The 15,995-nt window shown below is 47.5% G+C and overlaps 1 protein-coding gene across 1 annotated transcript in view; it reads left to right on the forward strand.

Annotated features, from left to right (window-relative positions):
• Nucleotides 1–2,208: 2,208 nt before the first annotated feature.
• The window catches only part of ELOVL5 (ELOVL fatty acid elongase 5), a 35,011-nt gene continuing 21,224 nt past the window's right edge, over nt 2,209–15,995 (forward strand). Inside the window, exon 1 of the mRNA XM_035320852.1 lies at nt 2,209–2,352. The gene's annotated coding sequence lies outside the window, so the exon portion shown is untranslated. The remainder of the gene's footprint in view (nt 2,353–15,995) is intronic.

Genomic DNA, 15,995 nt, shown 5'->3' on the forward strand with positions numbered 1-15,995 from the left:
GACTGATAAGAACACGAGCACTTCAGAGAGGTCAGGAGAGGAAAAGAAACACCAGCTCGGGGAGCTGGTGCCGTGTGGGTGAAGCCAAAACTCCCCAGCTTTCCTCTGCCCCCGTCAGTAAATCTCTCTTCTCCAGTGCCCGCTGCTCGACTGAAGGAAACCACCGAGGCTCTGCAGGTGTACAGAACACCGCTCACGTTACAAGTCCAAGGGACAAGAGCGTGCTCTGAGTCAGAGGGAGCCAAAGCCAGCGTGTCCCCTGCCGCTTGTCACCGTGCAGGCAGAAGCAGGTCACGTCGCAGGCACGAGGGAGGCAGCCAGCAGCACGTCCCTCTCCTGCCCAGGAAACCGCTCGCCTTCCAGCCACTACCAGCCCTACACTCTGTTCCCTTCGCTCTGCTCCGTCCCTTCTTGCATCTGAAGTTGCAGGGGCTGTCAGTTTTTATTTTTAAGCTACCAGATTGAGTCTTAATTATTTAAGCCTCTTCCGGATTTAGAAAGCTGTTTTGGCTGTGAAAGTAACACTCGGTGCAATCATATCTCATCAATAAACCATGGAAAAAAAATGGGTACGCCTGTTGGGAAGCAACTTTATTTAAAGTACATTTCAAAGTCAAGTTCGGATTTACAGATGTGAAAAGACCTAACGTTGGTCACGTTTCACACAAGTGCATGACATTTTAGCTCGCTAGTGAGAAAGTGAGAAACAAGGGGACTTGCACTGCATTCCATTAACTTTGCTGCCAGCAAGACAGGAGGGATCACAGGGTCTCCCCTCAAAGCAGATGGAATGCTTCTGTAGCATCCAAAACGCAGACTTGGGCAAGGGGTCTCTGGAAGGCTGTACTCATTTGGGAGTCATGCTAGCTTACATGTTTTTTACGAAAGCGTTAAATGAATTAAATTATGAAAATGAATTGAATTTACAAAAGTGTTAAATGAATGCTCACACCTTACTGAAAACTGTTACAGAGTCTCAAATCACACACAAAATAAGCATATGGGGGGCTGTTCCTTCAAAGAGCAAGGGACAGGGGAAACTTGGGCTTTAAAACCAAATACTTTTAACATCCTACTGTGGTCAAGAAGTAAGGTGACACTGTGGTGCGGCCCTGACGACCAATTTGGAGAAAGATATTTGGAAAAAGATTTTTTTTTCCTGTTCCAATATTAAAGAAAGGTTTTTATTTGTTTGGGTTTTGTTTGTTTTTCTGATTGCACTGGGCAAACAAGCTGTAATGATGTTGCCTGTTTACAACAAGAACATCACCCTTAGGAACTCTTGGTAGTGTGAACTCAAACCAGGTCAGGTTGCAACACGCCGCTTAGGCCAAATGGGCACAGACAAAGCAACGGTGAATTATTACAGGACGGAAGGGATATTGTAGGATATCGGGCTGGCACGGTTAGCCTCGGTGGCTTCACCTGCCTGGCCTCTGTACAGCCAGAGAAGTTCAGCACCTCCCTGCTCCTGCGGCTTTCTAAACCTGCTAGCCGTGCCGTTTGCTGCTGCCCATTGAGCACGGACACTTGGCTTTGCCTACAGCTCGGGCAAATTGCGGCTGCACTCCCCTCCTTCGCGAAGCAGGGCTGCTCTTCATTTCACAGCATGGCCGGGGTTGGCAGGGTCCTCTGGAGACCACCCAGTCCAACCCCAGCCGCGCAGGATCCCCCAGGGCACGTCACATAGGACGGCACCCAGGCGGTTTGGGTTATCTCCAGAGGAGACCCCACAGCCCCTCTGGGCAGCCTGTCCCAGTGCTGTCACCTCACAGCAAGGAAGCACCCCCTCGATTTCAGACAGAAAACTTAGGCAACGTTTCCGTTTATTTGGCAAACAGACGGAACAAACTCTTAAAAAAAAAAAAAAAAAAAAAAGGTCATTTTCTGGCACGAGGGCATGAGGGCCAGCCTAAGAGAGGCAGACGTGGGGGACGAGGGTAAGATGGGGGCTGCGGGCTCCATTTTGTCCCCGCAGCCCCCGGGGCTGCCCTCCCCTCCGCCACACGCGGGGCGGTTCGGGGCCGTTCGGGGCCGTTCGGGGCCGTTCGGGGCCGTCCGTCTCGTCCCGGTTCGGCGCCAACCGCCGGGGGCGTGGCCGGGAGGGTCCCAAACCTCTCCCGAACCTTCCACCGCCGCCCGATTGGCCCCCCGCCGCCCATGACGTCATAGCGCACCCCCCTCCCTCCCCGCCCGCCCCCTCGCATCCCTCTCCCCACCCGCACCACCGTGACGTCACAGTCAGCCCACGGGCGGCTCGGGGGCGGGGCCTCCCCGCTCAAGCCCCGCCCCCGGCCCCGCCCCCCGGCCCCGCAGCGCGCCCAGTGCCGGCCGGTGCCGCCCGCGCCCCAGGTACGGCCCGGGGGTGGGGGGGGGCACGGGGTTTTGGGGTGTTTTGGGGTGGGTTTGGGGTTTGGGACGGGGATGGGGCGCGGGGGGGACAGCCGGGGGCGTCCCCCCATAGACAGCTTGGGGAGCATGATGCAATCCCGCATCGCCATGGCTACCGCATCTCCCAACTTGGGGCTGCGCCTTGCCCGGGCACGGGAAGTCCTTGGGGGGGGGGGGGGGGGGGGCATGAAAAAAAAGGAAAAAAAAATTAAGAAGACGCGCGCGGGAAGGGGGGGGAGTTCCGCTTGTCCCTATAACCTCTCCACGCGTGTCTTCCCACGGGCTGGCCCGTGGGAAGGACACACGGACACGGACGGACACACGGACACGGACGGACACACGGACACGGACGGATGCACGGACACGGGCGGATGCACGGACACACGGCCTCCAAGCTCCCCATGTGGCTTGAGCGTGGCTCCGAGCATCCCGTGCCGTGGGGAGCGGGGGAAAACCCCGAGTGGGGTGCGGGTGCTGGTGCTGGTGCTGGGGGGTAGGAGGCTAAGAAGTGGCGGGGAAGGGAAGGAGCCCCCGAAGCAGCGGGTGCTGCTGCATGGAGGATGCTTCCGGACAGGAAGCCTCGGCAACCCGCGCTGTGCGGTGGCAGCACGCCCTGCGGCTGGAGACGGAGCGGGTGAGCGCGCAGGGCTGCTCCTGCCAGGGCTCTGGGGCAAAGTTTGGGGTCAGGTCGCTCCCAGGGTGAGGGGGACGTGGTGGTGGTGGTGTTCGCCGGGGCTCGAGCTCAGCACGCAGCTGGCTGGGGATGGCCCCAGCGTGGTTGTGTCTTTTGGGGTGTTTGTGTGCACAGAGCGAGGATTTCCCTTCAAAACCTCCGGTGCCTGTAGCTGGCGGGGGTCAGCTCGGTGGGAGTCCCCTTCCAGCTCCCCAGGAGCCGAGGGAGGTGAAAAAGGGACCACCGAGGTCAGCAATGGGCTTGTCCTCAGTGACACCCACCAATGGGGCTCGTGGCCCCAAAACAATGCCAGAATTGTGGGTTCTGGGCTGGATGCCTTGCAAACAGCACCAGCGATGCCTGCTGGAAGCACGTGTCCCTTGTAAAAGGCAATTGCACTTCGTGTAGTTCGGGGTATTTTACATAGCAGCTGTAGATGAAGTATCTCGATGTATGTGTATTTGCAGTGTAAGCACGGCATCCGTAGGGTTTTTTAGCTGATGTGCTCTCTGACTGGCCTCTGGGTATGCTCAGTGCAGTATTTTTAGTAAGTTGTTGTTGCCTTCACGTCTCTCAGCAAGAATTCCTCCTGCTGCATTCCTCGCCCTTAGTGCAGTGGGAGCTGAAATAAAATATTTTGAATTCTCTCCTCTTATCTCTTCTTTTCCTGCTGACCTTCCTTTTACGTTGCTTACAAGAGGAATTATCTTAGAGAAGGTGCCCTCAGCAGGACAACAAAACGTGTAAATGTGTCAGGTGGAAATAACACCGCACGTTCGGCAGGCTGCTGGGCACTAACTTGAATTGCTCATTTTGCAGCTCACTGGGAGCAGATTTTTGGAAATGTGTGTGAAAATTCTGGTATTTTGGTTGCAGAACGGAACGTTTCAGGTTTCCAAACTGCCTGTGGTGTTCCCTTTTGGGTGGTGACAGGTGGAAAGCCCAGTGCTGTGAGTGCATCAGAGCTGCCTGGGTAGGAGTGTGGTCTTTGTATGTTTTGCTCAGTTGATAACTGGTTAAATGCTTTCACACAACAAGCAGACCTGGTTCCTTTACCTTCCTCATTTCTGGGCCACAGGCATTGCAACATGAAACACTTGTGTTGCTGCAGAGCTCAAAAACCCACCCGTGCAGAGGCAGTGCTCAAGTAGAGGAGCTCTCGCCAGGTTAAAGCACTCGCTGCCTTTGCCTTCCCCTGCCTGGTGGTCTCGATGGTCCCGATTAATGCCATCTGTGCATCACCTAAGGGAAATATTTTGTGAGAAGACCTGAAGAGCCCTTAGGAGCAGTCAGGGTCCTGGTGGGCTCCTTACTGCCCGTGGTGAGGGTTTGTCGCAGAGGCCGGGGTGCTGCCTCGCTGCTGAGGAGCCAGGGCCACCCAGCTCCAACCCCGTGCCATGGCACGGACACCTCCCACCAGGCCTGGTTGCCCAAAGCCCCATCCAGCCTGGCCTTGAACACCTCCAGGGAAATACTTCTGCGTCTCGTTTCTTGCTTTACTTCCCTTCTCCTGTGAGCGCCGTGCTGCTTTGAGGCCGTGCACGAGCTGACCCTGTGCCTGTTCTGAGGTACTGAAGTTCCTCTTTAGGTTTGCCAGCTCTTTGCAGAGGTCATGGAGGCGCGTATTTATTCTGGTGCTTTTTGCCATAACCTCTCCCCCGAGCAGCCAAACAACTTGCCTGTTTTGTCCTCTTAATCTTGGTCCTCTTTCATTCCAGTGTCTGAAATTAGTCTCATAGCGAGATCCCTAAAGCTGTTTAAACATGTGAGTGCTTTGAGGCTGCTGGCCTAAACTTCGCAGCAACATCCTCCTGTCTGTAAACTGCAAGATTATATCCTTCCAGGATGCAACACATGCTTTTAAGCCGTTCGACTTAAGAAAATGATGCTTACTGTATGCCTTTCAGGCTTCAAAACACTGCACAAAACTGACAACAAGCCTTGTAATCTGTGGCTGTCCTGTCATCTGCCGTGTACTCTCTGATTTGTGTTGTGATTCCCAAACGCGCTGTTCCTGCAGTCCAAAGGGCTTCTGCATGCTAGCGTCAGAAACGCTTTTCCCCTTAAAGATCACACGCGTCCGATCACGTGCAGGCAAATGAAGAGAATAATTACGGAATTGCGTCGAAGCTGGTCTGTTTGGAAGCTGGCTTCCAGCTCAGCTGCTTTGCCGAGTGCTGTTCGGGTGCCGTGCTCAGGTGGCTGCCACCGTGTTTTTGTCTACCAAGATGCCTCTTATGCCTCTCTACCAAGATGCCTCTTCCACCACGGCCTGGTGGAAGAGCCCCTCCACCAACTCTGAGGCTATTCCAGCAAGCACTACCTGCCACCAGACTGGCTATGGACTATGTGTGCAGTGACTCTGCTCAGATTAGTTTTACTCCCTGAAGTTTACTGCCTTGGTTTCCCTGTTTGTGTGTTGTTTAGGACGGGTTATCTGATGGGGTAAATAAGAGCACAGGAACAAACTTGTCCAAAGTATGCGCTTTGTGAACGCTTTCCCAGCGCGGTCTGTGCGCTGAAGAATTACTTAATTTCCTCGATCAAATGGTTGACTCACGCGAAGCACAAAGTGTCGAGCATTTGGAAAGCACAATGGCAGTCTAATAAATTCCCTCACCAGGTGTACAGTTTTTACGGATGCAGGCTGCTAGATGTAGTTGTCACTTCTCCAGGAAGAAATGAATCACCCTGCTTCTGCTGAACTCACTAATGTAAACTGGGATCGGGTCTCAGCATCATCCCATTGCATCTGATGTTTTGCATGCCCCTATTAAAGCATTATTAGCTGTATAGGTTATGCTTCGGTAGTGATAGCTTCTTTAATGACCATATCGAGGTCATTATCGAGGGCATATCGAGGAGGTAGAAATATAAAAACCTTTGAGGAACTTATATTTATACTACAGCTGTCTGGATTTAATTGACCTCTGTGTTAAGGCTCCGTGCTGAACATTTGTCTGCCAAGTGGGATGTTTTTTGGGCGATGACTAAACACACTAAGTTGTAATAATATTTTCGGGAAACAAGACTTGCTTGTGAAAAGCAAGAACAGACATGGAATAAACTTATCTTTCCTGCAGTTCTAAATTCTGCCGTGCACTGTGATTCCTACGCAATCGCATCCTTGAGGGTCTGTGGCCAGTCGTTTAAACAAAGTGACTATTCCCCTTCTGCTATCGCTTCAAAGTGCTCCTCTCTCTCTCTCCTTCTCGTGACCTTGAGAAAACTGTTATTCTTCTTGCCAGCTGTATTTGCTGTGACTGGAGGATAAGGGCTCTCTTCTCATGCACAGGCTGAGGGCTCTGCTGTAAAGCGAAGGAGATGGGCTTGAGTTCAAATAACACGCAAGTTTTTGAGGAATGCGTGTGCTGATAGATGTTTCTGTTGGTGTCACAATTCCTAGGGATGTTACCCATGACAGACCAAAACTAGCAGGTACAAAATTGCAGAATATTGCCTTAAGGCTTATGAGACCTAATACACATCACAGTATTCTATAAGTTTAATTAATTCATAAACATGCATATTTGCATTGCTGCCCGTTGTGCCCATGCTTGTTTGTTTGTTTTGTTAATACTGTTACAAACCTGCCGGGGAGCCTGGAAGACGAAGGCAGTCTTTGCCCCTCTGCCAAAGGGGTCCCTGGCTCAGGCTGGTGACGGGGAGATGCTGTCATCCCTTGGGTGCCCTACAGGCACTGGTGTGGGTTTGGCAGGCTTGGAGCAGACCATGGCCTGGTGGAAGAGCTCCTCCACCAACTCTGAGGCTATTCCAGCAAGCACTACCTGCCACCAGCCTGCAAAATAAACTCAAACCGTGGTATTTGTACTTAGGTAGGGGCAAACCAGGTTTTGAAGCTGTAAGAAATGGGCAAAAATATCTGCTTGTAGGTTTTTGGCTACTTTGTCAACTATCAGTAGACTTACTGGAGCATAGGGGTGTGGGTCATGTGTTGGTCCTGTGTCCTCAGCTCTGGTTTCAGTCAAGATCTGGGAAACTGTAAATCTTTGTACCGTGATCTTTGTAGGCTTCCCCTTGGGCATGTTATTTCTATGCATGCAATTTAATCAGAAAGCTTCTGTTAACCTTTTCCTGAAGGATTATTCCTTGTTCCCAGCTGGCTTTTAGAAGTGCTGATGATCTCCATCTCCTCGCCAAACAGTAGGGAGAACCTCTGACTTAAATAACAATAATTAAACCGTTAACCAGTTCGCAGGGTGACATTCTGCGGTGCTTAACCCTGCCCTTTAGAAAAAGAAACTTGAGAAACCTTCCTGCCTGCTGAAGTTTAACTCACATGGCAGTTTTTGTGTGGCTCTTGCACTTAGCTAAATGCATGTACGTTCAGTTTATTCATTATGTGGTAGTTGTAGGACAACTGTGGGTAGAGGGACATGAAGCTGGATTTGGCTTTGGAGGCCACTACAGGAGTTATGCTTGTGTTTTTGTGCACATGCTAATAATGCTGTGTCAGTTGCAGGGTAGTCAATGTTTACGGTGAAATTCTGGGCAAGCATGCCCATCACTTTCTTAAAAGGTAGCATAAGGGGTATGGGAAACATAACCATAGGGGAGCACTAGCGATATATGGGGTGGCAGACCCAATACCTGGTGATGGAGGGAGAAGACACCAGGCAAGTCGATAAGGTCTTACTCCTACTCCTGCTACGTTTGGGAAGCCCTGCCTGTTGTCTTTCCAAACGGAGGGGAAAAAAGGGGAAAAAAGAAATAGAGTTGTCCCAGAAAAGTTACTGGATTTTGGTGTAGATTATTGCCCTGGTAATGCAATAGCTGTTTATATGTAAGAATTTGGCAGAGAAATAAGCCATTTTTAGAGCCGATGGTGGTGTCGTACCCCTTGTGGTGAGACTTCACATGGCTCTAGCTCTGTCTTCTGGTTTTACAGCCTTTATCAGGTTCCCAAGTAGTCCTGAAACCTCCAGAGGTCTTTGAGGCAGTACTCAGTGCTTTGCTTCTACCTGGCAGGTTCCCGAAACCTTTAACTTCGTTACCCTTTCTTCTGCCCTTTCAAAGCCATCATCAGCTGCCTTTGAAGCAAGCAAAGGCAAGCTGTGAGCCTGACAATGCCTTGCAGAACAAAAATAACATGCGTTGATACTTCTTTATCTTTTATATTGATTTCTTGCTCTATCACCGCTGCTAAGTGCTTGCATTAAGATACAGGAAGGGATCGCTAATGTTATTTCTAAAGGTTTTTCTATCATTTTTTTGAAGTTGACCACCTAATTGACTTGTTTCTTCTGCCTTCAGTGCAGAGCTCATTTAGATAATGTATTCAAGTATAAGCTCTAGTTGAGTAACTGCAAAGCTATCGTGAATTTTCAGTTGTGCTTGCTAAATGCTTCTGGGTTTTACAAAATACACATCAGGCTCAAATGGTGCACAAACCTAGGCGTCAGTTGCATGTAGTACAGGTCAGGTCTCTACGTGTTTGTGTGGACTGGCTTTGCCTGTCAAAATAGATATTTAAGAAGCTGTTAAGATATAGATTTGAGCCCTCAGGGACACACTTTGTGAGAACATGGGGATTTCACCAGGTTTTAGCCACCATATAGAGTGTGTGAAAAATGGTCATTTTGGAGTGATGTGTATGCTTTAGTGCTGTGCTTCCTTTGAAGGAGACAGCTGTATCTGAACCTACAGTGCTGGGGACTGTGAGTGAACTGCCAAGCGTGTGCATGCAGCAGATCATCAGTAAAGTTAAGGGGTTTTCTACCCCACTTCCCCTTTCATTTTTCCTTGCTGTGCCTTTTCTCTCTTCTATATTGTTCTCCTTACCTGTTTTTCCAGCATTGGCTTGTAAAAGCTGATTCAGCTGGTGCTCGGGGAGGTTGCTCTGCAAAACAAGCGAGCAGGGCTGGGGTCTGTGCTGACCCGATGTGGGAGTCCTGGGCTGTGATCGGCGAGTGAAAGGCGTGGTTCCTCTCTGCCAAGAGCCCAACCAAATCCCCACCTTGAGCTATTCTCATTGTGAACAAGTGAACAGGATGTTAAACAATTTTTTTTTCTTTCTCTGTTCCTCCACCACGTAACGGTTGCTGTGTGAGGCTGTGAACTCCAGCATTTAGCTTTCCTCACCTGGAATAGCAGGTCTACCTAAACAAAGAGTCCCTTTTCTGTAATTTATTTTAGAGATGGCACACCTGTTTGTAGGACTTGCATTTCATGGTGATAAAAACATTGTGGAACAACAGCCTCCAGCCACCAGCATCGTCTTTTAATGTTTAAAAATTTGGTTCATGGAAGAGGTTATTTTGGACAAAAGCATGTTTTGCTTTTAGTATACATGAAAAATAGTCATGGTTGTAGCAAGAGATTGGTGGGGAACTTTCACAGAGCTGCCAACATTATTAATAAGCAATTTTGTTGTCTGAAACATTCAGTATCCTACACAGTCTGTACAAAACATATACAAAATAGGTGCACTGCAGAATGCAAAGGTTTTGCATTGCTTCCTGAGCAACTTTTAATATATTACTATTCATGTTATAGGTGTGCACAAAGTTCTGCTATGGAGACTAAAGAGCTTATAGCTTTCCTAGAGTTTGAATAGTTGCTTTACAAGAGTGGCTAATGAAGCACAACTTAATTCTTTCCCATCTTCCACTCTTGGCAAAATATTAGTGTTTATAAAATGTAACGTAGGTTAGGTTTTCACTTTGCTGTAAGCAGAAAGGAGAAAGCTTCATTTTCCCTTATAAATCACTTCCTAATTATCTAGCAGTGTGTTTTTCCTATGTAATGAATTTAATTATAAGCTCTGGGCATTGAGTTAAACTGTTTGGAATTATCAGAAATGAAAGTCATTGAAATTCAGTCTTGGGCTGCTGTACTCAAGGCTTGTCTCAAATCACTACTAAGGAGTTAGATTGTTCTTTCTTACAGTATAATGCAGTTTAACACTGAGAGTTAAGATACTGATGAGTATCCCCTCTGTCTTCTATGGTCTTTATGTGCAGACTGACTGTTGTATAGTAGTAGTTTTTGGTCATATTCACCCGAAGCCCTGTGTTTAGCTTTTTATAAATTTCTGTGTATTTCTTTTCACTGTCTCTTTTTCTGTTGGAATATTTTTGCAGATAAAATGAAGCATTTAAGTTGCCTCCTCACAGAATGGTTTGGGTTGGAAGGGACTTTTAATGTCATGTGGTTCCCACCAGACCAGGTTGCGCAAAGCCCCATCCAGCCTGGCCTTGAACACCTCCAGGGATGGGGCATCCACAGCTCTGGGCAGCCTTTTCCACTGCCTCACCACCCTCTGAGTGAAGAGTTTCCTCCTTATATTTAATCTAAATCTCCCCTCTTTTAGTTTAAAGCCATTACTCCTTGTCCTGTTACTACAGCCCCTGACAGTCCCTCCCCAGCTTTCCTGTAGGCCCCCTTTAGGTACTGGCAGGCTGCTGTAAAGGCCTCCCCAGAGCCTTCTCTTCTCCAGGCTGAACAACCCCAGCTCCCTCAGCCTTTCCTTCATAGGAGAGGTGCTCCAGCCCCTTGATCATCTTCGTGGCCTTCCTCTGGACTTACATCCATGTCCTTCTTGTGCTGGGGGCCCGAGAGCTGAAGGCACCATTCCAGGTGGGATCTCACGAGAGGAGAGCAGAGCAGAGGGGGACAATCACCTCCCTCACCCTGCTGGCCACGCTGCTTTTGATACAGCCCACGACACGGTTGGCTTTCTGGGCTGCAAGTGCACATTGCTGGCTCGCATTGAGCTGCTTGTCAACCAACACCAGCTAACGAAGTCGATCTTTACTCCCCAGCTGTGCATTCTCTTGATGTTTCACTTTGTCCTCCTTCACCTTAAGCCCTGCACTCTCACAGCTGGCTTGGACTGAGTCCATCCCTTGGCCTGCGTTTTTCAGGACTGAAAGATAGTGATGCATTTTAAATTCTGCTTCATTTTGTATTTTGAACATTTTATCTCTTTTTTGCGGCTGCTCTTTATGGTGCAATAATCAGTCAGTTCATGCTATAATAATTGTGTTTAAGACATCTCTACAAGCTAGCTCTGCATGACATTAACATATTTTGTATGACCTTTTGTTATTTACATTTTTTTGTTTTTTTTTGCCTGCAGTTCTTGCACTTTCCCCCAGAACCTTTCTCACATGTAAAATGCAGTGTGTACAGTGCGTTTCATTTTGGCCTTATTTGAATAGTGTTTTCTAATTTTGCTTTAAAAATAGGGGCATCTTCCTCTTTATAGGACAGAAAATCATTGTGCTGGAATTCCCTGCTGGATTCTGCAGGTGCCTGAACTTTTTCTATTGTGAACTTGTGGAGAATGGCTTGGCAGCTGCTGGATGTTGCAGACAGTGTTTTTCCTTTGAGTAACCTTTTTAAAGTTCTTAGAAAGAATCAGTGATAAGATCACAGCAAGCTTTACCACAACTGTCTTTCCCCTTTGTTGGTTGTTCTTTCTCACCCAAAAGCAAACAAGAAGACACGCAGGATTGCATCCTGGAGCAGGGTCTTCTGATGAAGCAGTATGAAAATGCTGCCAGCATCAAAAGCAGGAAATCTACAGGTAGAATTGCTTTCTTTCCCAGTTAATCCAGGAGTCAGTCATCCTTCCAGCAGCCCTTGGTAGGCTGTTGACTTGGTGCCCCATATCAAATGCTGGTTCTTGGCAGCAGAGCACAAAGCCAGTGTAAGGTCACGCACAGGTATATCCTAAAGCTCTTCAGCCCCCCCCCCAGCTCTCAGCTTCTGTAAGAGAAATGCTGCCAGCTGGCTGCCCGCTGGGCTTATTAGCAAATCTGTAAATGAAGTGCTGCCAGGTGCCCATGTTGTACAGGAAGGGAAAGGAGGCAGTGATGAGAATGAGGTGTCTGTAAGAAATCTCCTGTCTCCTCTTCCTCTGCCCCTTTACTAGGACATGTCTTTGCTTCTGACATTGCTTGTAATTGCTGGGCAGGAAGAAGACATCTTGTCTTCCACCGATGAGTTTCAACTCCTTTGTCCCGTGGAAAAGAGAGTAAGATCTGAATGCTTCAAAGGCAGTTGCTTTTCTGAGTGATGAGCACTGTATTTTTGCACTGTTTTAAAGGCAGGGGGTTTAACAGGACTTAGGTCTGCGTTTCATGAGTCAACCATTTCATCAAGGAAATTTAAAAATTCTTCAATGCAGAGACCATGCCAGGAAAGCATTTGCAGAATTCGTTAGCTGCAGGGTTTTGTTCTGAGCATCACGCTGCCATAGCCTAACGGTGGTACCCTAAATATTCTTCCTTCTTCTCTTCTCCATGTTACTTTTCCCACCATTCTGAGAACTTCTTTGGCACCTTCTTGTATTTAAAGCAAGCAGTCATTCATGCTTGCCTGACTCTTTTTGATAGCACAACTGTGTGTAGTGAATGGTGCTGCTGGGCTGGATACTTAGTGTGTTAAAATGAAGGCACCAACTACCAGTGCAGCTGCAACCATGATGATTAACTCGTGTCTTCCAGGGGTACAGCAGGAGAATGCAAAAGTTTCGAGAGTGACTTCTCATAGTGTGGCTGGCTACGTGAATAAACGGCAGCAAGATAAGCTGTGGGCTGGGTTTACGGTGTCAATAAGCATCTTTTCTTCCTTTAGGTAAAACTATAGAAACTCGCTCTTTTTGAGGACTATAGCTATTGCAGTGTATTGTATGTATTTTTCTGCATCTGGTATTCCACTGGGGAATTTCCCATCTCCCCTGGCAACCCATGCTCAATGGAAATCAGAGAAGCACTCAAATAAATAATGTGCAGCAACTTGCCTAATGTTGACTTGGTTGTGTAGATGTTTTTTCAATGGGATTTGGTTTCCCGAGCACAACTGGTCCTCAAGAAGGTATTGTTTACCCATCTGATCATGGGCTGTAGCTACACAGCTCAGCAGGGCATCCTGGTTTTGGATTTGTGTGCTGTGTTATCCCAGTACTCATCAGAATAGCATAGTGTAGTGTTATCTTTGTGTCCGCCAGGCTCAGAAAGGGTCAGTGACACTGCAGTGGGGTGCTGGAGGAAATGAAGGTTCACATGGCTCCATTTGCAACTCTTTATATTGCTATTTTAATGATTTTTAAAATTTATATGTGCAATGACATGATAGGGGAATTCAAAAAAAAAAGGGCTGAAGCTCACTCTGCTAAAGCTGTGCAGTACCCTTGAACTCTGCTGCTGGTGCTGGGTGCTCATCATGGTCATGCAAGGCTGGTCTTCTCTGTCCTTTGGACTTTGTTGGCTCTGCTGCTAGAAAATAACTTCCCTGTGTATCGCTGATAGAGCTCAGTGCCAGTGCATGTGTGTGATGGGGCTCTGGTGTTTTCATCAAGAAGGCTCATTACAAACGGCTTCAGGGACCAGGCCTTTATCTTCTCCTCTGCGTGTCAAATGTTGGCTCGAGTGATAAGCACAGTCTGAAGTTAGAGAAGTTACTTTATTAACAGAGGAATTTTGCAGTCCTTGATGCAGGTGGCACTTGAATGAGAGGAAGGAGACCCGAAATGAAAGCTGTGGTCCTTATGGCCCTTTGGACTTAGCTCCTGGTTCCTTCTTTCTGTCAGCTCTCTTTAGCTTCCCAGGCTGCTTGTTGCTGCCTTGCAACAAATAAACTACAGCTAGCAATATTTTTGCCATTGCAATACCAGCAAAGCTTTTGAAAAAGAGAGAATTTCCCATTAAAACAGTAGCTGTTTACCAAGTACTTCCATGCTGCTGGGTGAGGAGGGGTTTGGAGCAAAGCTTTATAGGAAACGCAGTGTGTCAGCTTCACTTCCAAAACAGTCAGCCTGCCACTGTTCTGCTGTGTGTGTGTATATTCCCATCCAATGCAGTTTGCTCCAGTTTTGTCCTCTCTTCTGCCTCATTTATTTCCCGTTTAAAAAAAAAAAAAAATCAGTTCTGAACAGCCCAGAGGGAGTTGCTGGTGTCCTTGCACATTTTGTAGTTATGTGCTATTCCAAACAGAGCAGTTGAATAAACCTGTGTGCTTTGCCTTTTTTTTTTTTTTTTCCACCTCCTTTGATTTCTGTAAATACTTTTGCAATGTGCACTTTACGACTCCAACACCACAACGTTATAAGCTGGCAGCTGTGATGAGCAGCTCTGTGGTTACTGGATAATAGGCGCAGCGGCCGGGCAAAGGATACCATGTCGAATGCTCGATTCCTGGAAAATGCATGCTGCTGCAAAAAGCATTTTATTGTACCGCTGATGGGTACTAGCTTTTCTGCTGCTAATGGGGACTTTACAATACAGGGAGACTATTATTTCTAGCTGGATGCATCCTTCTGGGATTGAGAGGTGATGGTGTACCCCTTTTCCACCTATTCTCAGCACATCCGTGCTTTTATTTCAGTGTTTCCAGTTTGTTTTTCCCACTTGGCCATCGTCCTTAGCGCTCTCCCTTAGGCTAAAGTTGTCCCACAGCACAGCCAAACTGTTGACCGCAAAGGGATGAAATGCATGTGAACGTCCTAATCTTAGGACATTCAGATCCTAATTTGAACTTGTTTAGATCTGCTGAAAATGTGAATTGAACTGCAAGGATCTATGATTTGTCTTTATTGTCTATGTCATGATTAGATTCTGGTCTAATGAGGTATGGGGTATCAAGCACAATTAATTATTATATTTTGCAGAATTCTGAATTCTTTCTCGTATTCGTTTCTGTTCTGTAAAATGCTTCAGTTACCACAGTTGTGCTTCAGTATGAAGGCAGTCACAGCTGAAGGATTTGGCAAGGAGTGGGAGGGGTGACAGGAAAAGGTAGTGGCATGAAATCACACCCTAATTAACTGAGCAAAGCTTTCCCTTACTCCCTTTGTTTTCAAAGTTTTTGAAATACCATTGAGGTTAAACTGCTTGAGACTGGCTTCTCCCCTTTGTCCTGCCTTTTTTTTTTTTTTTTTCTTCCACACTTCCCTGAGTTTTGTACACATAATTTATTTCTAAGCTTCATTACGCTTGTGCTGATGGTGAGCATGAAAGCTCAGCACTGTTGAGTCCTGGTGAGTCAGCAGCAGCCGGGATGATTTGCCACTGCTGCAAGGTGGGCTGAAAATCTGCATTGCTTTGCTAGAGATACAGTTGCAAAATAAAGTTTAGAATTAGTTTATTTCATTTCACACACAAAAAAATGCATAAACTGCAAAATCTACAGCACTCATACTTCATATGGTTTCAGATAAAATAAATGTACTTGCACTTTCAGATCGATATGGACTGTGGCTTCTTCTAAAATTCCTTCCACTGCCAACATCAGGCATGCTCGAGTCCTGTTCATAAAAGGCAGAAAAAGGAATCGGGCTGGTGGCAAGCTGGAAGACAAAATATGTGTGAAAGTGAAAGATTTGGGAATGTGAAGGAGAATCTGGATGGCTTTGGTAAAGGAGACAGTAATCGCTGCCAACTTTGCTTACTGGTGCTGCCTTCCCAGTGTCAAGCACCCGAGCACTTGCAAACAGCGGTGTGATGGTTGTGTTTTTGGGTGAGGGGCTGGTTGGACTTTCTGAAGAGGGAAAAGAGGAGCCACCTCCGCAGTGGTAAGGACTGGGAAACATCAGTTTAACTAGAAAACATCATTCACCATTTTCAAAATCAAGTACCTAAAATTAGGCTCCTAAGTCCTAATTTAAGAACTGAGAAAATGGCCCATTTCCAAGAATGCCAAGCAGCCAGGCCTGACGACGCGTTGTGCTGAGAAGTCAGGACAATTATTTAGTTGCCTATTTGGGGATTTTTTTGGAACTCGAGTTCAGGCACTTACATTTGATAAATGGGCTCTGTTATTTTGGGGAATTCTGGAGCAGCAGGATGAAAGCCGAAGCCTCTTGCTTAAAGGGAGCAGGTCTCTAACATGTTGAGCATCCAGCCCAAAATGTTTTGTTGCTGCGGCTTGGTTTGTTTAAAAAAAAGTTGGTGTGGGGCAGGGGGTG

Source organism: Oxyura jamaicensis, chromosome 3 (assembly GCF_011077185.1).
Source record: "Oxyura jamaicensis isolate SHBP4307 breed ruddy duck chromosome 3, BPBGC_Ojam_1.0, whole genome shotgun sequence".
NCBI classification, from domain to species: Eukaryota; Metazoa; Chordata; class Aves; order Anseriformes; family Anatidae; genus Oxyura; species Oxyura jamaicensis.